The following is a 24,407-nucleotide window of genomic DNA, read 5'->3' on the forward strand; positions in this document are numbered from 1 at the left end:
GGCAAATATCAAAGAAATACAACAATGAAGAGAAACTGAAATACTAAGAAATGTGTTTCTTAGTGATGCCCTGGACTTCCTCTCCTCAATGCAGATACCATTCGGGCTTTCCAGAACAAAGAGTTTTTTTGTTTGTTTGTTTGGATTTCTTTTGCTTTGGTTTTTAATGTTCAACCGTAACTACCTCTCTCTTCCTGATTCTCCTATCAATGAAAGCTACTGAGATGTAAACCTATAAGTTTAAATTTTACAGTTATCAGAGGGCAACTATAACAATTATTATTGGAGCCAATAGGGGGATACAGGAAAGAGCAGTGTTTGAAAGAGGAGCATATTTTCACTTTTTCCAGTCCCCTAAACTTAATACCTTAAACTTCTCTCTTTACTGAGAGAAGATTGAGATCATTATTCCTCCTCCCCCACAACCCCAAATTTCTCTGCTATCTTTTCCCATCTAGTTCTTCCTTCCAGTCTCAGAGAATAAGGTAACATTCTTGCTTGGCAAAGCCATCGCCTCCACCTCTGTTTCCCCATCATGGGGAACAAGTGTGGTAGTACAGATTTTAGAGTCAAAGGATTTGTGTTCAAATACCAGCTGTGCCATTTAGTCGCTGGTATGACCTTGAAATCAGTTACTTAGCCTTTCTGAGCTTCGTTTTTCTCAAATGTAAAATGAGGGTGTTAGACTTGATTGCTAACTTCTAGTTCTAAATCTACAATTCTCTGTCTTTTCCTGAAACTCACTTCCACCTCTAGTCTCTCATCTCTCTACTCACTACTTACCCTCCACTACAAAAATGCTCAGGCTTCCTCTAGCCAAAAAAAGAAAAATAAAAGCCTTCCCTTGACCTTGCTTACTCCCTCAAGTCATCATCTCATTTCTCTCTTTCCTTTCATTGCTAAATTTCCTCACCATCCCACTTACTTCAACAAAATAGCATCCATCTCCATGAGTCTACTGAAACTGCTCTCTGCAAATATACTGATAACTTTTCAATTGCCACATAAATAGACAATATTCAATTCTCATCCTTCTTGTTCCTGCAGAATTTAACATTTCCCCATTCTTTGATAAGACACTTCCTTTGTTGCTGCTTTCTCCTGGGTCTCTTTCTATCTCTTTGATCAATCCTTTTATTTCCTTCGCTGATTTTTCTTTATCCCAACCCTAACATCTGTGCATCTCACAAAGTTCTAGCTTCAGCTTTTTTTCTATCTACAACCCACTCAAATTACTTTGTCACCTCTTTGCTCTGTACATTTCCTTCTAGACATCTCCATCTGGATTTACTGCAGGCTTCTCCAACTCAAAAGTGCCAAATCATCATTATCCTTCCTAAATCTATCCTTCCTCCTAATTTCTGTTCTGCCAGTCATCTATGCTCAAAATTCATGTCATTCTTGACTCTTCCCTCTCACTTCCCTACCCCCAAATTCAATCAGTTGTCAAGTCCTATAAATTCTATTCTGCAATAGCTCTCACATATGTCCTAACACTTCCGCTTTCATTGTAGCTACACTAGTTTGGGTCCTTGTTGACATTTGCTTGGACTATTGAAATAGCCTCCTAATTGGTCTTCCTCCTCCAGTTTTTCTCTTCTTCCACCTATCTTTTACATCAGAGGTGTGAAACACATAGTCCATTGACCCACCTGTGGTGCAACACTCCAAAGTGCAGTCTGAGCCAGATTAAAACATAATTGGGAAATATTTGAGAAAAGAAACAAAAATACAAAAAAAGAAACATTTCATTTTAAAACTAAGCCAATATGTGGTCCAGAGGGATCCTTACATACAGATTAGTGGACCCCATTTCTATCTGAGTTTGACACAACTGCTTCATATCATTGTCAAAGTAATCTTTCTATTGAATTGGTCAGAGCTCATCATATCCCTGTTGAAAATCCTTTGGCAGCTCTGCACTGCCTAGCAAGTAAAAGAGAAACTCTTCAGTCTGCTATTTATGGTCCTCTGAAATCTCAAACCTGATTTTTTACGTCATGGCATTATTTCATGGAATATCTCTACAATTGACCAAAGTGGATTCCATCTTGTCCTGTCCAATTTTTACTCTATTTAGTCACATAGGCCAGCTCCACTCTTTATTTTGACTTTCCTTCATCGACTATGAAAACCATCCCTTTCCTTTCCATTTCAGGTGTTACTTCCTCTACGAATTTTTCCTGATCTTCCTAGCCTGATGTGATCCTTCCTTCCTATTCTTATCTACTTTCCTATGCATTTTTTGTCATTTTCTTATTCATATTAAAGTTATTTGTGTTCATGTTTCATACACACATACACATGTTAAATTCTAAGCTCCTTAAGGGTAGATTCTATGATGTTTTTAAAATGTTTTATTAATCCAGCTCCAGCTCCATGACTCTTTCATAGTAAGTTCTTAATAAATTCTAGTTGTTTTTGTTAATTAAATACTTAAATAAGGGGAGCCATAAACCAATAGCTAGGGCTGGAAAGAGGCTAAAGCAAGTTTAGCCTTTCTAATTAACCTTTACCCTGGATCCTTGTCTCAAGGTTTTCCAGATCTGATTTCTTACCTAACAGAAACTAGCATGTTCTATTCCTCCAGTGCCCTTTCATGTTCTTTTAATTCCTATCCCAAGAATGGTTTGACTGACCACAATGTTCATGCATGACTCTAACATGTCACTGATTGTCCCATCATGTGTCACAAGAAAGGAATTGCCTGCCTCTTAGAATGAAAACGACTTTAATAGCATCAGAAATACACACACACACACACACACACACACACACACACACACCCATGAAGTCATTTCAGCAATGTGTTATCCATGAGGAGCAGGCCAGATGGCTAAGATCCAGGAACTGACCTCCTGGGAATTTGCCCAATTCCTTTTGCAGCCTGAAAAAGCCCCATTGGTTTCTTTTGTTTCACTCTCTCTCAGTCTACAAGCCGCTCCAATCTAGCTTGCCTTCTCTTTATTTTTTTGTATGAGCCCATGGTGTGTCTTTGTGGTTCTCCTATTTGTTAAGTGTGTCTGAGATGAAGATGGAGGAGCTCAAGGGGAGGAACATAGAGAAAGAGACAGAGATAACATAAAGGAAGGAAAAAACCTTAGATTTCCCTTGAAATCATATCACTCAGTTTCACTTACAACTTTTCTGGAGGAACAGCCAAAATCAGCAATAACCTAGTTAACAAAAGGGGCAAGTGTCTGGTGGGAATTACACCAGAATTTCACCTCCCACTCCTCTCTGCCTGTGTGTCCTCCCTTCTTCTGGCCTCCTCAGCCTTGTCACTACATTGTTTCAACTGCCTTATAACTAGGCTGACCTATCACTCAGCTCAAAAATGAGGAAACTGACCCAGATGAGAATAATCTTCTTAATAGCAAAGGGAGGGGGTGTAGGAGGAAGGAGAGATGATGTTCCATTTCTTTTTCCATCTGTTCTTAGTTTAGCCATGCTCTCCCCAACCTCACCCCCCTTATAGACACATGAAGCAGAAAGATTTGTTATCACTTAAAAATGGGAAGGGACAAAGGGAGGGGGAAGGTTGTGGCATAACATCTCTTTGCTCAGCTCCCCCATGTTAGTGGTATTCAAAGTGAGGTTGAATTCTTGGGTGATAAATTAGGAGCTTTGCTCTGAAATCAAGCAGCCTGTTTGAGGCCTGAAGAAATTTCCTTTATCTTGCTCCTTCCTACCTTCCTTTTAACCCACAGCAATCCTTTGGTTTTGGAGTATTGGACACTCCATGAAAAAATGTCTTGTTGTCATTTGCTGGTAAGAAAGGTGAAAATAAGCCTTCTGTAATAATTCAAGCATTCTCAACCCCAAAGAAAAGAGGAAAAATATACCTCTCATCCTTCTTTTTAGAGATGGAGTACTGTCACTCAATCTGCAAGCATTTATTAAGCATCTACTGCATACCAGGAATTGTACTGGGTGCTGGGGATACATATAGAGAGAATGAAACAATCCCTACTTGCAAGAAGTTTGCATTCTAACAGGAAAGATGAGTATATGTATGTGTATATATATATATATGTATATATATACATATATATATATACACACATATATATGTATATATGGAGAAAGAGATTAACTGTAAAAAGAATTAATTTAAGGATCTTTTTTAAAAGGTGGTTAGGGAGAGAAGCCATTAGTAGTTGGTGGGCCTCAGGAAAACTTCATGTAGATGGTAATGTTGAGCTGTGGACTGAAGGAAGAGAGGAATTCTAGGGGGTGGAAGTAAGTAGAGAATGCATTCTCGTCACAGGTACAGCCAATGTGAAGGCATGCAATGGGATACTGCAGGATCTGGAGGATCTGGAGTTGGAGGGACCTTAGAGTCTAATTCTCATTTTACAGGTGAGGAAACTGAGAGTCTGGGAAGTTAAGTACTTTAAGTTATTACCATCCAGGTAATAACCACATAGGTGATGAACATCAGAGATTAAATCTAGGTTCTTGGACCCCAAAGCCACTACCCTTTGGTGTGTGAGGAGCAAAGAAAAACCCAATCTGACTGGATCTTCAAGTACAGAAAGAGCAGTAATGCATAACAAAGCTGGAAAGACAAGTAGGGTCCAAGTTGTGAAGAGCTTTAAAAGCTAAACAGAGGAGTTTATATTTTGTGCTAGAGATAATAGGAAACCACTGGATTTTATGTAGGGGAGTGACATGGCCAAAATGCTGTTGTTTGGTTTTCATTTTTAAAGGGGACCAATGGAGTCATAAGCTGATGTCTTCATTCATGTGTGAATTGGATTTAAGTGAGGCAGAATTGCGCAAAGTCATCAGCCTCACTCTCTTCCTCTTTGAAGTCCAGTGGCAAGACAGAAGTCAAGATGACTGATGATGGCCCAGAATGCAATGGCATCTTCAGTGACTGAACAAGCTCCAATAGCTCCACAGTACACCCCTCATCTACCTTCATGGTTGTTGGAACAGGTTGTTCTCATCCACCTATTCCACAGGAAGGAAGTCTTTATGTGCTTGGGGTAGACATCCCCTTAATTCATTGATGGGTTTGAGGCCCCTTAGTTATCCTCAACCTAGTTTAGCCCATCTGACAAACTGGTTGACCAGGGTGTGGCCACTGCAAGTGCTACAGCTTCTTGGAGCCACAGGTGAGACCAAAGATAGATGTGGAAAAGGGCTCAACAAACCCTCACAACAGAGGTGCTAGTCCTCTCTGGATGCCACATAAGCCCCATGGCCAAACTACATGTAATAAAAGTCACTTTTGTAGCTGTGGAGAAGATGAACTGGAACAGGGACAGACCTGAGGCAGGGAGAGCAGTTAGAAGCAATAGTCTAGGAGAGATGCTGAAGGCCTAAATTCAGGTGGTGGTTGTGTAAGCAGAGAGATTAGCATCAGATTCAAGAGATGCTGTAGAGATATACTGTCAGACTCAGCTGATGTTTTGGTACATTTTTCTTGTACTGCTTTTGTCCCTTTCTGTCTTTCTTTGTAATTCTTTATCACAAGGGGGATGGTTCTTTAGGGACTAAACGCAAAAATGAATATGTTTGGAAATGAAGGTGGAGCCACAGCAAAAGATGTCAACAAAAGAATTCAAATACTAATTTGTGGAGAAAGATCAAGACCTGATTCTGTCAGCAAAAGATTAGTCTAAAGAGCTGGGTACTAGATTGATCTATGACATGAAAGATAGTATATCCTTATTTCTAAGTTATCTCCACCTTTTTCCATCATGTGAATAATTCTTGCCCTGTCCTCTGTTCTCATCAAATCTTTTGAGATCCCTTTATGGAAGATGACTGAATATAAACAAATATACTGAAAGTCTATTATCAAGTGTTCTTTTCCTATGATGTATTCAGATAAATCATTTACCAACTATGCAAAAGGGTGTGGTGTGTTAGTATAGTTCATTAGGCCATAAGCAGCCTGTATGTGGAATGTTTTTGGAGTCTTTTGATATATGGCCCATTGTATCAGGCTCCCACTGTGCTTGACCAGCATTTTTGCCCTTCTGTTTCCTTCATAACCCTAATCCAGTGCTTTGCTCTTTGAATGAAAACGGTCAAATATTCTCATTATTCAGAGGTCAAATATGTACCAAGCTCATGCAACAGAGAATTCTTCTATCCACCTCCCATTACAAGGGTAAAGAGCCTCTCCAAAATAAAAACTACAGCTCTGAAAGCAAACTTGGCCACTGCGATGAAGCTTAAGTTACATTTACCAAAGGACTTTATGGACAAATCTTCATGCTAAGGATTGCTAGATGACTGAAGAATCAGTATGTGAAAACGTAATCTTCCAGAGAAAACAACATGGGTTAGGAATAGGAGTGCCATTCTCATTATATTCATGAGAAAACAAGCCCTTATTGCTTCACCATTGACCAGGGTACTGGATAGGTTCTGGTGACTCTTAACAAGCTTTAAGATATGATCTGATGTGAAGAAAGTCACATTGGGCTAAGAGCTCAGTGAATGAATGAGACAGCTGAGTGTGCATATAGTTTTATACTGTCTATCCCTCAACAAATACCAGCTCAAAGCTATTCAGAGTTAGAGGAAGAACGGGCAATTATTGAAACTAGTTTTGTTGGAAGATCAAATATATTAGACATGAAGAATTTGAGAGTTGATTGAGTAGTAGAGAAAACTAACAAAAGAAAAAGATCCACAGAGGTAATTATCACTTACAATCTAAAGATCAGCTATTCAAGGTTGAAATCAACCTGTGAAAATGGCCTATGGGCAGCTCAGAGAAGGGAGAAAGATAAGCAAGTTGTTAATTAGGAAAAACAAGAGATGATAGCAAATGTTATCAGTGCATTAACATGCATTCTTAGGAGGTGGATTTTTATGTTAGTTTTGATCTAACTAGAGCATCTCATAGTTTATATTTAGAAAGTGAAATTAACTGACATGTTTTGAGAAATGTAAGATGGGAAAAGCAGCAGTACTAGTCTAATAATATACAAAGGAGGTCCATGATAAAAGTGACACAGTATTGGGTACATTGAAGGATTGAACATTAAGGTATCTGAAAGAAAGGAAGATACTAAAAGCAAGGGGAAAATTGCCAGTCTTATTATTACCCAAAAAGAGGTTGCTGAAAGAACATCAATAACTCCCGAGCTATATGTCTACTTTCCCATCTACATAACTTTTTGTGAGAATAATCTGCAAATGGATTCTTATGAGGGCATTATAAGGAACAGGCAGACTTCTCCAGTGATAATCTACAATAGATAACATGTTTACTACCACACAATTACATAAATATAGCTAAAAGATATAGAGAATACAAGATTTTACTGTTTCATTTGTTAACTATTTTTAAAAAATCACTTGATTTGGCAGCATAAAATCCGTCTTAAAGGCTCTACTCCAACAATGTGGCTCACACATAAGACAAAATTGTACCAGATTCTTTGAAACATATAATATCAGAGATAACTTTATTCAAAGTCATTTTGAACATTTTATCAAGTGAAGCACAAGACAGAACTATATCCTTGCCAAGAGTGTCCTCCTCCACTGTCATGGACAATACAGCTCAGCATCCACGTGGAAGAGGGATTCCCTAGAACTGGAGATGTTCTCCAGGTTTATTAATAACACTTTTCCGATGACATCAAGCCTTAAGAACATTGCAGAACCTCCTAAGTGAAAGATAGAATCTCTCAAAAGAATTTGGTCTAACTATCCCTACAAGAAGACATAAGTGGATGAAGAATATTTATTACCTATTATCTTTTAATAATTTTTTTGTCATATTTTAAGCTCCAAACTGTCTCCCTCCCTTCTCCTGCACTCTGTGCTAAGGCCACCATTTCACTCACACACACAAACGTAAATGCAAATGTAAAACCGAAATGTGTAAATATGTGCATATGTAAAATGTGTGCTTATACATGTATAGAAATGTAAAACCATGCTATGTATACTTCTATTTGTTATCCAGAGGTAGATAGCATTTATAGGTTCTTTCTAGCTGATCTGAGTATTATAATACTCAAAATAATTAATTGTTCACAGTTTTTCTTCAAAAAAGTATTGTTGTTACTGTATACAACTATCTCTTGGTTATTGCTGGGTCAAAAAATCGTAGTTTTATAAGTCTTTGAGTATAATTCCAGATTGCTCTCCGAAATGGTTGGATTCATTCACAATTCCACAAATAATGTGTTAGTGTCTCAATTTTTCCACATCCTCTATTATTATCTTAAATGCTATCTTATTATGAATGATTATAGATCACATCTAGGAAGTTCTGTAATGTTCAATATCATTTCCACTGTTTCATTCTGAGAGAGGGAGGGAGGGAGAGAGAGACAGATAGACAGACAGAGAGACAGAGACAGACAGACAGAGACAGAGAGAGAGTCAGTCAAGAAGCATTGATTTAAGTATTTTCTATGTGCTAGGCATTGTTCTGAGTTCTGGGAATACAAAGGCAAAAACACAATTCCTACATTCAAGGTGTCCACTTTCTAATATGGGAGATAATGTGTAAACAATGAAGTATATAAAAGATATATATATACATACATATATATATATATATATATACATATATATATATATAGAAGGAAAGCACTGAGGGAGGAGGAAGAGAGGATTGAGAATGATCTTCTGTGGAAGGCGGGTTTTGAACTGAGTCTTGCCAGGAGACTGGAGGTGAAGAAGGAGAACATTCCAGGTATGAGGGACAGTTAGTGAAAAGATGGAGGGTAGGAGAGGACATATTCTGTGGGAGAAACAGTAAGTGTTATTCCTTAAGTGTTATTATCTTATTCTGAGTGATTATGTATGTCTATATGTATGCACATTATACATGTGTGTACATACATACATATACATAAATATGTACATACATATTTATATAAAATTTAGGAAGCTCTGCAATTTTCTGTGACTTGATCTAGTCAGCCCAATATCATTCCCAAACAGAAGCAGCTAGAGGACCTCACCATAGGTAAGGAATTGCTTTGCAATTTGAACTCTGCATTGGACATCCCTCTATGATGGTGGCAGATACCTTTTTCAGTATATGTCACCCTATTCAATATGTAACCATGTTAATAATCAAAAGTAGGCAGAATAAATTTGTCTCTTTGTTGCATCATATAATTTTAACAGGTGCATGGGAGACATCTAGTTGGAAGATTGCATTTAGGACTACATTGTTCTATGAAGTCAAATGCTCTTTTCCAGCAATAAACAAACCATGAGGACAGTAGAATCTGGCTTTCTTGGTAACTTTCAGGCAGCTGTGTAAGCATGAGTTCTGCTGGAGGATGTAATTTACAAAAATTTGTCTTGACCCAAATCATCTTTCATTGAGGATGTCCTCGTTACACGGGTAGACAATGTTCATGAAGATACTGTAGCGGTAAGAAAGTAGGCAGATGTGTTGGTGGTTACTGTGATACTCGCAGTCTCCTTTTATTTGTAATAATACCGTCTGTGACTCTAGTCATTTGGAATCATTTTACTCTTACAGATGTCATGAAATTCATTCCCTCACTGCCTTCAAAACTCTCACCTCCAGCATAGACCACTTCTGTATATCTATACTTTGGCAGGTCCAGTTATTCTCTCTGTCTTTTTTCCCTTATATCATTTCCTTCCTTTGTGCAGCACATAGGGTATTACACAGTCCAAATGTTGAGGCTCCATAGTCATTGATAGAAAAAGTAGTTTGTTATATAAATATGGCATAGTTCTTTTTTTTTTATCATATATTCACCAACATAAATCTCTGCCTCTCTGTGCTTTCCTATCTTGTCCAGCTCCCACAGATCCCCTATATAGAAGCCACAGAATCCACTAAAGGACTTTTTTTGCTGCACAGGGATCCTTTGGGAGCTATTTATACTTTCCCCCTCCCCAAAACCTATGCAGGGATCCTTTGGGAGCTATTTATACTTTCCCCCTCCCCAAAACCTGTCTAGGGAGAAATAGGAATAATGGCCCAGTCTCCCTGGAACCCAAAGGACTGGAATTATGACCATTTACCCACCTGCTTTGTAAAGATGGGCTTTAAGGTCTAGGAAGCTTCTCTTTGTAGTTACTGAGGCTAACTCTCCCATCTCCACACCTTTGCATAGGCTGTCCCTCATGCTTGAAATGTACTTGTTTTTACCTTCTCCTCTTAGAATCCCATCTACCTTCAAAACTTAGCTCAAGCTCCACCTCTTATGTGATGTCTTTCTGGATTTCAACTGCCTGTACCTCCAACTTCCCCCTTCCTATTAGAAATGTGTGTTTCTACATTTTGTGTGTGTAATGTTGTTTGGGTTAGCAGGACAAGAATTTCTCAGAAACTTCCCCTAGGCCAAAGGTACATCATAATTTGCTAGCCCTCGTGCTTAAAAGCTAATCCATGCTAAGCATTCAGGAGAGAGATTGCTTAGATACCAAAGGTAGCTTGTCAGATTCCTCTTTCACTTTAACAGCACACTTCAGAAGAACCCAGTGAAATGTGATTCATCCTTTTGTGATTGTGACTAATCGCGTATGTGCAGATGCATGTAAGGAGGATGGACTGTTGTAGGAGAAAGAATGGGGAGAGGAGAACTGGCTTGTGGAGAAATAGGGATCAGCTGTCTTTTTCTCCTTCTATAGATAGACTCCCTGGAGACTGAGAAGGTCCTTGGGGGGCAGGGAGACTGAAATGTAGAACACAGGATGCATTTTCAGTCCTCTGTGACTGAGCTCACTCTCCCCTAGACCAAGAGTCAATGCACCTGATCCAAAACAAGGCAGAGAAGACCTCTTATGAAGTTGTAACTTCATTACATTGCTCTCCATAATTGATATCCTGAATCAACTCAATTTATGAAAAACCCTGCATGTTGTACATGTAGATTTTTAATTTTTTTACTCTGCTGTATTCACTAATTCCAAAGCCAGTTTCGTTTCTGCATATACACATGTATGTATATTATATGTGCATATATGCATGCATGTGTATAGTCCATATATACATGCATATGTACATGTATGTACAGGTAGGTGATGCAGTGGATAAGAGTGCTGGGTCTGGAGTCAGGAGGACCTGAGTTCAAATCTGACCTAAGATACTTACTAGCTGTGTGACCCTGGGCAAGTCACTTAATCCTGTTTGCCTCAGTTTCCACATCTTTAAAATGAGTTGAAGAAGGCAAATCATTCTAGTATCTTTGCCAAGAAAACCCCAAATAGGTTAATCAAGAGTTGGATGCAACTGAAATGACTAAACAATAACATATATTTGTGTGTATCTATATATAGAGGGATATGTGCATGTGTGTGTGTGTGTGTGTGTGTGTGTGTGTGTGTGTAAGTCTTGGATGCTCTTTTGCCCAATTCAGTGCAATCCTTTTAACTTTGTTTTCCAGAAACATAACAGTTTCATGGTATTAAACAGACTCTATCAAGGCAAGCGAGCCATCAATCAATGGACAAGTGTTTATTAATCACTTACTATGTGCCAGGCATTGTGTTAAATGCTGGGGATACAAATTCAAAGAAAGAAACAAACCTATTTAAAAGGAAGTACATATATAAGTGTATGTAAAATAAATAAAAAGAGAATAATACAGTCAAATACAAGGTAGTTGGGGAGGAGGTCTCTAGTAGTGGGGAGAGGGATTAGGAAAGAGTTCATACAGAAGATGGTTCTTGAGCTATATCTTGAATTAAGAGAAGGGTTCTATGAAAAGCACATGAGGAGGGAGTGTATTCCAGGCAAGGTAGATATCCAGTGCAAAACATGGAGACAGAAGATAAAGTGCCACATGTGAGGAAGAGAGAGAAGGCCAGTTTAATTGGATTCCAGAGTGCATGAGGGGGAGTGATGTCCACTGAGGCTGGAAAGATAGTACGAGGAATGCACTAAAGTGAAAAAATAACAAACACAGAATGGACTAGATGATCCCAAAGGGCAATACACACACACACACACACACACACACACACCTACACATACACACACGGGTGTATGTATGTATATACACATACATATATGTGTGCATATGTAATATACACACATACATACACATATGTATTGTGTATATTGAACCTAATATTATAGCAGGGGTCATAGGGACTTCAAAGAAATTGAAGAAAAGAAAACGTACAACCTCCCCAGGCATCTGCACAATTAGCAGGTTGAACCTGCTGACTGCTAAGACTCCTTTCAGCTCCAAAGAAGTGACATAAGGCATAATCTTATCACCCTAACAATAATGTGATACAGAGAATATAACAGGAATAAGGAGAAGGTTGGGTAAGTAGAACAAGACATTCTACTTCTGGTTTCTTTAGAGGAAGATTGTCAGAGGAGGAGCCGGTGAGAAGGGCCTAAGCCAAATCAGGAGGCAAAGGAAATAGTGTTCAGAGGTGTCAAGACCACCAGACCAATGCGTCCCACAAAACTCCCCACTGTGACCTGAATCAGATTAAAATGTAAGTTGGGAAAAGTTTTCAAAATAAATAAAAATACAATATAATATAGATTATGCTAATTTGTGGCTTTCTAAATCCATATGTGGCCATTAAGGATCCATTTCTAATTGAGTTTGACATCCTTGAAGGTTGTTTCGCTGAGTTTTGACTAATAAAGCTGGTCAGAGATTAAATTTGGGGAAGATAAATTTGGCAAAATTTGGGAGAAATTGAATAGAAACTCAAGGAGATTGATCTTCAGATGTTGGTATATCTAGATCAGGGGTAGGAACCTGTGACCTTGAGGTCATATGTGGCCTTCTAGGTCCTCGGGTGCAGCCTTTTGCCTGAGTTCAAGTTTTACAGAACAAATCCTCTCATTAAGGGTATTTGTTCTGTGAAGTTTGGATTCAGTCAAAGGGCTGCACTTGAGGACCTAAAGGGCCATATGTGACCTTGAGACTGCAGGTTCCCCATCCCTTGTCTAGATATTGGTCCAAATTTTTATTGTTCATTCTCAAAGAGGACCAATGACATCAGGAGGGTGATGTCTTGACTTTCAAGTGAATTGGACTTAAGTGAAGCAAGGCTGTGCAAAGTCATCAGCCTCACTCCATCTTCCAGAGTCATTGGAGTCCAATGGCAAGAGAGGTCAGGATGACTGGTGATGGCCCCCAGATGCAGTTGGGAGACCTTGGCCTTTTTAAGCTAAGGTCTTTCCCAGGTCTCAATTTGTCTTAGGCAACACTCATTGGTAATTGAAGGCTAGGTAAGAATTGAGTGGTCCAAATTCTACTTACTGGCTGAAAGAGGGAGATCCAAGACAATTAAGGAGGCACCAGGATAAAGAAGGTCAATGGAGATAATAGAATCTAAAAGTGTAAACTTGAGGAGGAAATGGTAGTGGTAAGGATGGAAAAGGAAGGGGAACATTTTAGACTATACATTTTTAGGGTTAACCAAGTTGATAGAGTGGGTTGGTGGGTGGGATAAATTGATGAAGCAGAGAGCAGGTTGGTACAAGGCTGAAGGGGTTTGTGACTGTGGAGTTGAGACAAAGGAAAGGAATTTGAATGAGGTTGTAATCAACTTATTAAGAGGTGATAATTGGCTATAAACAAAATTTAACCAGGTGCTTAGCATTGAGGTGTAAACACCCATAAGTCCTTCAAAGAAACACTTTGGAGAGCTACACTATGTGTAGCGTGTATAGTGTGTACAATGTAAGCATATCTGTCCCAACCCTGACTCTTATCCAAGGGTGTGCTGGCGCCAACTGGAACCAGCTCCCAAACTCCCCATGCTATAGGCTCAATGTGAACATTTACACGTTAGAAATCAGTAAACTACAAATTAGGACTTGATTTATTGTTTTGTTGATTGTCTAGACATAAGAAAGTGGTGGAAAAAATGTTAATAATGTAGCTTAAACTTAAGTGTGTCATGCATATATCTCTCTTGTCCCCGCCCCCCCCCCACACACACACACCTAGGGAGCTGATGGTTAAACATTTACTAACACATCCCTTATCTTCCAAGTGTAGAATGATTTCCTTCTAGGTGGAGAATGAATCAATCCATAAACATTTATTAAGCATGTAGTATATACCAGGCCCTGTGCTAAGTCCTGGGAGAAAAGGTGACAAGAATGCCTTCTCTAGTTTCTAGGCTGTAAGGGAGAATAAAGCTTTCTGAAAAGAGAAGCAAGGTTTCAGGGGAAAGTGGGAAGAGAGGAAGAGATGTGAGGGTGGAGTAGGGGAGGCAAGTTTTGTTGGGATGATGGAGAAAAGAAAAATGTTACACAGAGGAAAAAGGAATGGAGTGGGACCACTGTGTAATTCATCTTTAAAAAAAGAGATTTGAGGTTCTTCCTGAAGAGGAGAGGCTCCTAAGAAGTTCTTATGTGAGAGAACATCCAGCAAGGGGCAGAGGGTAATAATAATAGGAGGGTAATAATAGTTGGTGCTTCCCTGCTCAAGGATACTGAGTCAGCTATTTATCAGCCTGATGAGAACATAGAGAAGTGTGTTGTCTTGCTTGGGCACATATCCAAGATACAATGCAGAACCTTCCAAGACTTATCAAAATGGATGACAACCAACTATTTATGGTGATTCACATGGGCACAAATGACATTTCCATAAGAAAATTTAAAAAATAAAACCAAACTGCAAGCCATTATGAAATCTTTATCAAGAAACTGAAGACCACAGGGGCAGAGACTATGTTTTCTTTACTCTTGCAATGGAGACAACAAGAAATTCACAGAAGGTGAAATTTAAGAAAGGAACCACTAGGAATATTCATCGTTTCAAATGTCAGAGAGAGACAGAAAGATGGAGACAGAGAGAAAGAGAGACAGAAAGATGGAGATAGAGAGAGAGACAGAGACAGAGAAAGAGAGACACAGAGAGACAGACACAGAGACAGAGACATAGAGAGACAGAGAGAGAGACAGAGATGAAGAAGATAATGATAATGAAAGACAAGGAGGAAGAGGAAGAGGGAGGAAGGGAAGGAAGGCTTGGCTGGCCTACTTGGGATGGAGAACCTGCAGCCTTGAGGCCACATGTGCCTCATGGTTAAAACCACATGAGGCCACCTCTAGGTTCTCAAGTGCCACCCTGTGACTGAATCCAAACTTCACAGAACAAATTCTTTTATTAAGGGTTTACTAAACCCATGATTAGACTCTGTGATAGAAGATCTAATTTTCATCAACAAGGAAAAGTTAGTTGTTGAGATAGAAGTAATGGAAATCCTGAGAAAAAATGGTCATTGTATCCTAGAGTTTATGGTAGAGGAGAAGAAAACTAGTTATGGTCTGATATTCACTCCAGATTTTGGGAAAGCAGATTTCAAAGAATTCAGAGGAAAAAATATCTAGGATATATTGGAGTAAAATGTTTTAGGAAAAGTTAGCCCAGGAAGGAGAGGAGATACTTAAGAATTTAATTCTAAAGACACAAAGAGAATGAATTCCAATAAGGAAGAAAAAAGTGGAATTTGTCTAAAAATGGATACACAGGGAACTCAACTGACAACTAAGATGTAAAAAAAGAAATGTAGAGAAGATCGTTCATGATCTGGTTCCAAGTTACCTGCCCAGATTTATCTCCTATTGCTTCCCACTGAATATGTTCCAGAAAACTTGGACTGCTCTTTGTCCTCTGATCTTGCTCTTTTCTGTCTTTGCGCGTACAATCTCCATGCCTGGAATGGGACTCCCCCATCTCAATTTGTTGCAGTTCCTCATGTTCTCCAACACCTTACTCAAATGCTACCTTCTACATAAAACTTTCCCTTTCAGACATCCACCCTACTAATCCTTAAGTGAAAGTGACTTCACTACTCAAACTTTTCATGGCACTTTGCATGGCCAGTACCTTGGGAGCTCCTTCAGGGCAGGTACTGTCTTTTGTCTTTCTTTGTCTCTCCAATGCTCAGCGCTGTGCCTGCTTCATAGTATTTGTTTTAGTAAATATTTCTTGCCTTATTGACCTTGCCCTGTATAATTCTATCACTCTTTCTGTGCTATAGTTATCTCTGTGTTTGTCTTTTCCCAACATTAGATTGTAACTACTTTGTAGTTAGTAAGACCCATCATAGAAGGGGTTCTCAACTTTCTATATATACCCCTGGGGGGGTATAAGAATATTGTTAAGAGGGTATAGGAAATATTTGATACCTATCTATATTGTCCTATGGAAACTTTGCAAAGTAGTAATGTTAGTGGGAGGGGGAATCGTGAATGGGACAAATTGATAAATATTTAACAACTTTATTATTCAGTTGTTACTGGTGTGTTTGATTTTTCATGACTCCATTTGGGGTTACCTTGGCAAAGATACTGAAGTGGTTTGCCATGTCCTTCTCCAGCTCATTTTACAGATGAGGGAACTGAGGCAAGCAGAGTTAAGTGACTTGCCCACGGTCACACAACTAGTAAGTATCTGAAGCCAGATTTGAACTCAGGAAGATGAGTCCTGGCACTCTTCACTACGCTGCCTAACAACCCTAACTTTATCATACTAAAATGTTATTATGAGCCAAAAAATTTTCTTTATGGAAAATTAATCTTTTTCATTTCTTATATGCATTTTCATAGCAAACTCTAGAATTTATTTCCTTTATATTGAGTGGAGGGATACAGGAAGGTTTTAACAGAAGTTAAATAGTATAGAAGTGAGAAAATGTTGGCAAGCCTTGCACAACACATTGCTGCCTCTCTATGCAAAATATATACAAGATGATTCATTTGGTAGGGGTGGGAGAGGAGGAGAAGCAGGGGAGATTTGACAAGCTAGGGAGATCAGAAAAGGTCTGAAGATGAAGTTAAGCTTTGAAGAGAATCAGAGATTCTAAGAAGTAAATGGTTCACTTAAGGTTATCTAGAGAGAAAGGGAGCCAAGATTCAAACAGACCTCTGATTCTGAATCCAGTGTACTTTCTATCACTTTCTATCTAGCTTACATCTAGAATATTGTCTCTCTGCCACTTAGTATGGCTGCAAGTTACAGTTGATATATTCTTAGCCAATATAAACTACATCAGAATGAATAATCCAGTGTGGCTAAAAGAACTGTATTGGTGATCCTTTCCCTCCTATATACAAAAACTACCCATAAAATAATATCTTACATTTAAATTGAGATAAGAATTGGACCTGTCATTCCATCTTAGAGAGTGTCCTAGAACACCAAGAGGTTAAATGATTTGCCAGAGTTACACAGTATGTGTCAAAAATGAGATTTGAATCTAGCTTGAGGCTAACTCTCTATCCACACACACTATACCACACTACCTCTCCTATCCTAATTTATATAGTATTTAATATTTTCAGTCAAGAGCCTGGATAATTAATACACTAATCAGGATCTGAGTAATAGAGAGCAAGGTAAATACAGAGTACGGGAACCCAAAATCCAAATGGAAAGAGAAGTTAATTGATATACAGGAGATCTTGGCTTCAATGTAGGTGATGCAGTGGCTAGGATGTCAGGCTTGGAGTCAAAATTGAACTGAGTTAAAATCCCACCTCCAGTTATTTATTGGCTGCGAGACCCTGGGCAAATCACTTAATCTCTGTCTACCTCAGTGTTCTCACCTATAAAACAGAGATAATAATTACACTTACCTTCCAGGATTGTTGTAAATGAAAAATTTGGAATACAATAAGATATTTGCAAAATGCTGTGCAGATCATAAAGCACCATTTGAATACTAGCTACTATGATGATGATGACGACACCTGCTTTGCCCCTACCTACTGTTATGTATCCTTGAACAATTCAATTTGCCTCAAATTGGGAGAAAATACTGTAAAGCACTTAGCACAATATCTGGCACATAGTAGGTACTTATTTCCTTCCCTTTCCTAAATCCTGTTCCCTCATCTGTGAATATTTTTGAAGCTACTTTAATGTTGATAGTTTTCATCAGTGCTTTCCTTTTCCCCTTCATCCTTTAAAGCTCCTGGTCTGTTCATCCTGAAGTCTGACTTCAATTGCCCTGAACTCTGGGTAACGCATTTCTCCAGTGGAGTAACAAATGAAGAAAACATTGCCTTTCATCATGCTCAGGACCCTGGAGAAGTTCAGGGAGGAGTCAATTATTTCTTCTTAACTGATCAGTTTTTAAAAACACAAGCTTTCCAGATCAAAGGCTCCCTTCATTTTGTGGTTCTTCATCATGTGCCACTTATTCATGGGGATAAATTAGTGAGGGAAGCTTCAAGGGTGGTAGAGCAGCTTGGTGATGAATGGAGGCTGGGTGCTACAGTGATGCCTTATATTTAGGCAACATCTTGCTCCAAAAAGCTTAAAGTGTTTCTTACTCATTAATCGTCCTAGAATCCCTGGGTGGTAACTGAGAGAATTAGCATTGATTGACCCTGTGTTTATAGTTACAGAAACTAAACTGAGAAGAACACTCTGAGAAGACAGATTAACAACAGATTGGACCTGGGATTCCAAGCAAGTTGAATAGGAGAGCAGCAAGGGATAATTAATTGTTTGACATCACCAGCCATGATTTTATCAGTCCAGGAACTCCCTCCATCAATTCCATTAAGCAAGCCATTGTACCTTAGCCTTAGAGAATGAATGTCAGAGGTAGAATTTGAACCCATGTCTTCCAGGTGTAGCTCTCTCCATGGTAGCTTGCAGCTTCCTATGTGAATTTACTGAGCCATATGAATGGCCTTTCTGGATTAATATGATTATTCTTGCTAAAACTGGATAGACTCATTCCTGAGCCTGGAGGACAGAGACTTCAACATTCCTGGCTATTTCATCATTGTTATTATTATTCCTTTCTAGACATTGAAAGGAATTTTCAAGCCACTGTTTTTCACTTGTCGGTAGAAAAGATTTACCACAACTTCATGACTCAAAGGCAGATAAGGGGATTTTTCTCACAATCTCCATACCAAGGATTGTTGTATTTTGGAAAGTCCAAGCCCACAAAGAAAAGTGTTTTCCCCAAAAGTCATACCCAGTTGGAAACCATGAGATATAACCATAGGAGATCCATAACTGGGAAGGACAAGCTGGACTGTGGTCAAGGGAGCAAAAATTTTAGAAATTTAGAAAGCAATAATTATACTTGTTTCTTCAACAAATATAAATAACTGAGCTTAGCACTTGGTTAGCAAGAATAATTAGCTAAAGTAGGAAGTTACCAGATGTCTCAGTTCCCTCCGGCAGGTTTAGCCTGGCCCCAACTTAGTCCCTTTCTAGGTAGGAAGCCTCTGGTCTTCTGGGATTTTCATTTATACATCTTTATGTACTGAGATGTTTTCCCACTCCCACAGCTGGATTTGCCTTAAAAACTTTGATTGTGTATATTTTCTTCCTGTATAGAAAATAGGCTTTCATTTTTTCTTTTGTGTCCCTAGTGCCTGCCACATGGAAGGTACTTAATACGTGCTGTTGATTGGAGGCATATTTCTTTGTGATATCCTGGGCACCAGAAACGTTACTTATATCTCTGATCTTTAGTCTATTTTGCAATATATATTTGTCATCAATCTTCCATTCTCTCTACAAAAAAATTTTGAAAACTATAAAGCCTTTTTTAAAATCTCAAAAACTATATTAATAATATCAGGGGTCAAAATGCTATCTTGCCGGATTTGGTAAGTAAATAAATAGAAAACGTTTAATTTATTTCACTTGTCAGTATACTGCCTTGGAGGAGAGTAGACAGGTAAAAAGAAAGCAAAATTGTATGTGGGCTGATAAATTTTCTGTGCTTATTTTCAAAGTTACTTTAACATTTTCAGAGAGTGGATTACCAACCCCCTCCCTCCTACCCTCATCCCACAATAGGAATAAATTCCTCTCAAAAGGATCCAGGCTCTGCCATTTTCTATGTGTGATCTTAAGTGAATCATTGTGATTTGCAAGTGAGCGCTCTGAGTCTCAGTTTCCACATTTGTAAAATTAAGGGGTGAGGAAGGGAGGGAGTTGGACTAGAAAAGGGAGTAAAGTTTAGATTCAGTCAAAGGGCCACACTTGAGGGCCTAGAGGGCCACATGTGTCTCTAAAGCCACCCCTGGCTCTAAAGAGGATGTGCAACAATTCCAGAGGGTCAGTGATGTAGCATCTACTCAGCTTCTGAATAATTATGGACTCAAGGCATAAGGTACATTTTTGGACTTGGCCGATGCAGGAATTTGTTTTGTTTAATTATGCATATTTATTACAAAGGATTCCTTTTTTCCTTTCTTTTCAGCGGTGGGAGGTGGGAGTGAAAAAAAATATTTTTGTTTTTTGAAAAAATTAAATAAAAAAATAACAAAGAGAATATGCAAGACTGTCTTCTGGGGTACACAAAAAGCAACCAAAAAATACAATCGAGAAGAGCAGCATAGTTGTTCAGCCTGCTTATAGACACTGCTTGCCCATGTCTCCTCCCTATCTTTGCCTGGTACAGTCTACATTGGATAGTTCTCTACATGATAGACAGGTAGGTGGGCAGACAGACATTTCCTGTTTTATTCTCCCTCTTTTTGTTTTCCCTGGAACACTTGCACATTGTATGGTCTCTGGCCCAGGTTCCTTGTACTTGAGCCCCTTGACACTCTTTCCCTCCAGCTCTGCTACTTACCCTCTACCTCCAGGGGGGAAGAAAAGGAAGCTTGTGCTAGGCCTGGTGGGCTGGAGACTTAAGCAGCCAAGGGTGGAACTCTCTTAGACTTGAAACCTTCCTCCTAAGATTGAACCTTACATTCTTCCCCTCCCACCCCCATCACACTAGATGGCTTGGAAACAAGTGAAGGTTATCTACCATGAGGAAACCAAGGTCTACCAACATATCCCACCATCTTCCATGCTGCAGACCCCTCCTCACCTGAAATAGCTACCCTCTATCCCTGGGATCTGAAGCCTAGAGGCCATCACTCTTTCATCCTCACATCAGTGAAAATAGAAATTACCAGACAAATTAAACAAAAACCTGTGCATAATTGCTGAGTAGGGTAAAAATGATTAACGTCGTTTAGTAAGCATAGCCAATAATACACTTTTTTATTTGGCTCTACATATCTTTGTGAAGTATCATTTTCAACCATGACAACCCTTGAAACTCAATATTGAAGCAATATAACTCAATATTGAACCAAGATTTTCATTATTCAATTTTATTTTATTTTGTTTTCACTTCCAAATTCTCTCCCTCCCCCACCCATTGAAAGGGTAAGAAATACAAAACATATGACAAACATGAAGTCATGTAAAACAAATTTCCATACATGTACTGTTCTGAAAACAAAACAAAAAACAATAAACCAATATTTTCAAAAATAAAGAAGCACATTCAATAACCCTACTCTTAACAAAATTATGTAATTATTGTGAGACAAAAAAAAGCTTTTGTATTGTTAATAGACAAAATAACTTCAGAAATAAATTGAGAAGACAAGCAAATATATTGTCTATTTTCTCCTGTAATTGATTTGGCTTTTTTAAAAAATTTGGATGCTCTGCAATTTGGTGCATATATGTTTAATATTGATAGTTCTTCATTGTCTATGGTTACTTTTAGCATTTTAATTATACTTGTGAAGTCATGCATTCCATATTAGCCATATTGCAAAAGAAAGTGCAAAACAAAACAATAAAAATAAAATTTTAAAAAGTATGCTTTAATTTGCATTCAGATTTCATTTATTCTTTCTCTGGAGATGGACAGTATTTTTCATCGTGGATTCTTTAGAATCATCTAGGATTATTGTCTTGATCACAGTAGCTAAGTCTTTCACAGATGATCATCCTTACAACATTGCTGTTACTGTGTACGATGTTCTCCTTGTTCTGTTCACTTCTTTTTGCATCAGTTCATGTAAATTTTCCCAAGTTTTTCTGAAATCATCCTGCTCATCATTCCTTATAGCACAATTATATTCCATCACAATCATATACCACAACTTGTTCAGCCATTCTCCAGTTGATGAGTATCTCCTCAATTTCTAATTCTTTGCCACCACAAAAAGAGTTGCTACAAATATTTTTGCACAAATAGACCCTTTTCCTTTTTCTTCATTGTCTTTGGGATGCAGACCTAGTAGTGGCATTACTCAGTCAAAGGATATGCATGGTTTTGTAACTCTTTGTGTACAGTTTCAAATTGTTCTCCAGAATGGTTAGACTAGCTTCTCAAATCCATCAACAATGTATTCATGTTCCAGTTTTTCTACATCCCCTCCAGCATTTGTCCTTTTCCTATTCTGTCATGTTAGCTAGTTTAATGAGTATGAAGTGGTGTCTGAGAGCCGTCCTAATTTTCATTTTTCTAATCAGTAGTCATTTAGAGCATTTTAAGTGGCTATTGATAGTTTTGATTTCTCCTTCTGAAAACTGCATGTTCATATCCTTTGACAATTTACCAACTATGGGATGACTCTATTTTGGCTCATTTCTCTATGTATTCAAGAAATTAGGCTGTTGTCAGAGAAACTTGTGATAAATTTTTCCCTAGTTTCCTGTTTTAATTCTAATTTTGGCTATATTAGTTTTGGTTGTGCAAAAGCTTTTTAATTTCATGTAATCAAAATTATGTTGTTTCCTATAATCCTTTCAATCTCTCATTTGGTCATAAACTCTTCCCTTATCTATAGATCTGACAAGTAAATTTTTCCATGCTCCCCTAATTTACTTATATAGCCCTTTATGTCTAAATCATTTATCCTTTCAAACTTATCTTGGAATGGAGTGTGAGATGTTGGTCTAAATCTAGTTTTTGCCAAACTGCTTTCCAGTTTTCCCTACAATTTTTGTCAAAAGTAAGTTCTTTTCCCAAAAGCTTAGATTTTGTATTGATCAAACATTACTATGATCATTTACTATGTGTATTGTGTACTTAATCTATTTGACTGATCCACCACTATATTTCTTAGCCATGTGAAGGAAGGCAACCCACCACCAGTAGCACATCTCAAAACTGTATTACAAAGCAGTAATCATCCAAGCAATCTTGTACTGGCTAAGAATTCATTATGAAAGTCACTCAGCCAAAACCATCCCACTGAGGTAATAGATTTCAAAGACCCTCTCAGGCTCTAAACGATTAAATGAGTTTTTTTGGTCACTCGTAAATTTCAACTTCACAGTCATATAAATGCCATCCAACAATTCTTTTTTTCTTATTTTTTTGGGGGGACAGGAAGGCAAGACAGTTAAGGTTAAGTGACTTGCCCAAGGTCACACAGATAGTGTCAAGTGTCTGAGGTTGGATTTGAACTCAGATCCTTCTGACTGCAGGGCCAGTACTCTATTCATTGTGCCACCTAGCTTCCCTCCTCTAACAATTCTCCACAAAGTCTGCTGAAGCTTTTAACATATATTAAGTTTTTAAAATGTACCTTAAGGAAAAAAAAGCTTGAAAAAATGGCACTGAATAAGTACATTAATTTAGGTAGAATTTTTATTGTATTAGCTTGATCTACCAACTGATATTTTTTCCAAATATTTAGATCTGACTTTATTTGTGTGAAAAAAGTTTTGCAACTGTGTTCATATAGTTCCTGGGATTGTTTTGGCAGGTAGACTCCCAAATATTTTATAATGTCCTTATTTGGAACTTTAAATGGAATTTCTCTTTCTATCCTTGCTGTTGAACTTTGTTAGTAATATACAGAAATGCTAATGGTTTGTGGAGGTTTATTTTATATCCTGCAATTTTGCTAATGCTATTAATTATTTGAAATAGTTTTTTAATTGACTCTCTAAGATTCTCGAAGTATAACCATCATATCTTCTGCAAAGAATGATAGTTTTGCTTCTTTGCTGTCTATTCTAACTCCACTTTCTTTTTCTTGGTTTGCTATAGTTAGCATTTCCAACACAATATTAAATAATAGTGGTGATAATGGGCATCCTTGTTTTATCTCTGATATTATGAGGAAGAATAAGGACCAAATAAATTCAACATAAAATGACCAGATTTCAAATACACTACACATGTGGGACATGGGAAAGAAGCTAATGTGACTCATATAATAATATTCACAGGTTAGAATTTTTTTTAAAAATTACATTTAAAAAATAATTCTGAAAATAATATTAAAATAATATTTTATTAATAAATTTCATTTCTTCCTTAAGCTATAGTTCCCTACATATCCCTCTACTCTCTCCCACCTAAATAACCATCTCCTGACCAACAAAAAAATTTTTTTTAAGGGAGGAAAAGTCCAGTAAACCAGTGATAAGCTGGAGTCAGCGGCATAGTTTTCTAACTATTAGATTTTCAGTGTAAGCATTTATACCTCAAAAATCAGCAAAGACTACAAATCAGGGTTTGATATATTATTTTATTGATTTCCTAGACTTACGAAAGCTATGGGGGAAATGGTGATAATGCACATTAAATTTTAAAAAGTGTCCATACTTTTTGGATTTGGGGGTTTTTGTTTTTTGTTATTTTTGAAAACTGGTTGTCAAACATATACTAGCATACTCCTGGGCAAAACTATAGAATATATTTTAAAAGTC

The sequence above is a fragment of the Notamacropus eugenii genome, chromosome 2, assembly GCF_028372415.1.
Source record: "Notamacropus eugenii isolate mMacEug1 chromosome 2, mMacEug1.pri_v2, whole genome shotgun sequence".
Taxonomy (NCBI): domain Eukaryota; kingdom Metazoa; phylum Chordata; class Mammalia; order Diprotodontia; family Macropodidae; genus Notamacropus; species Notamacropus eugenii.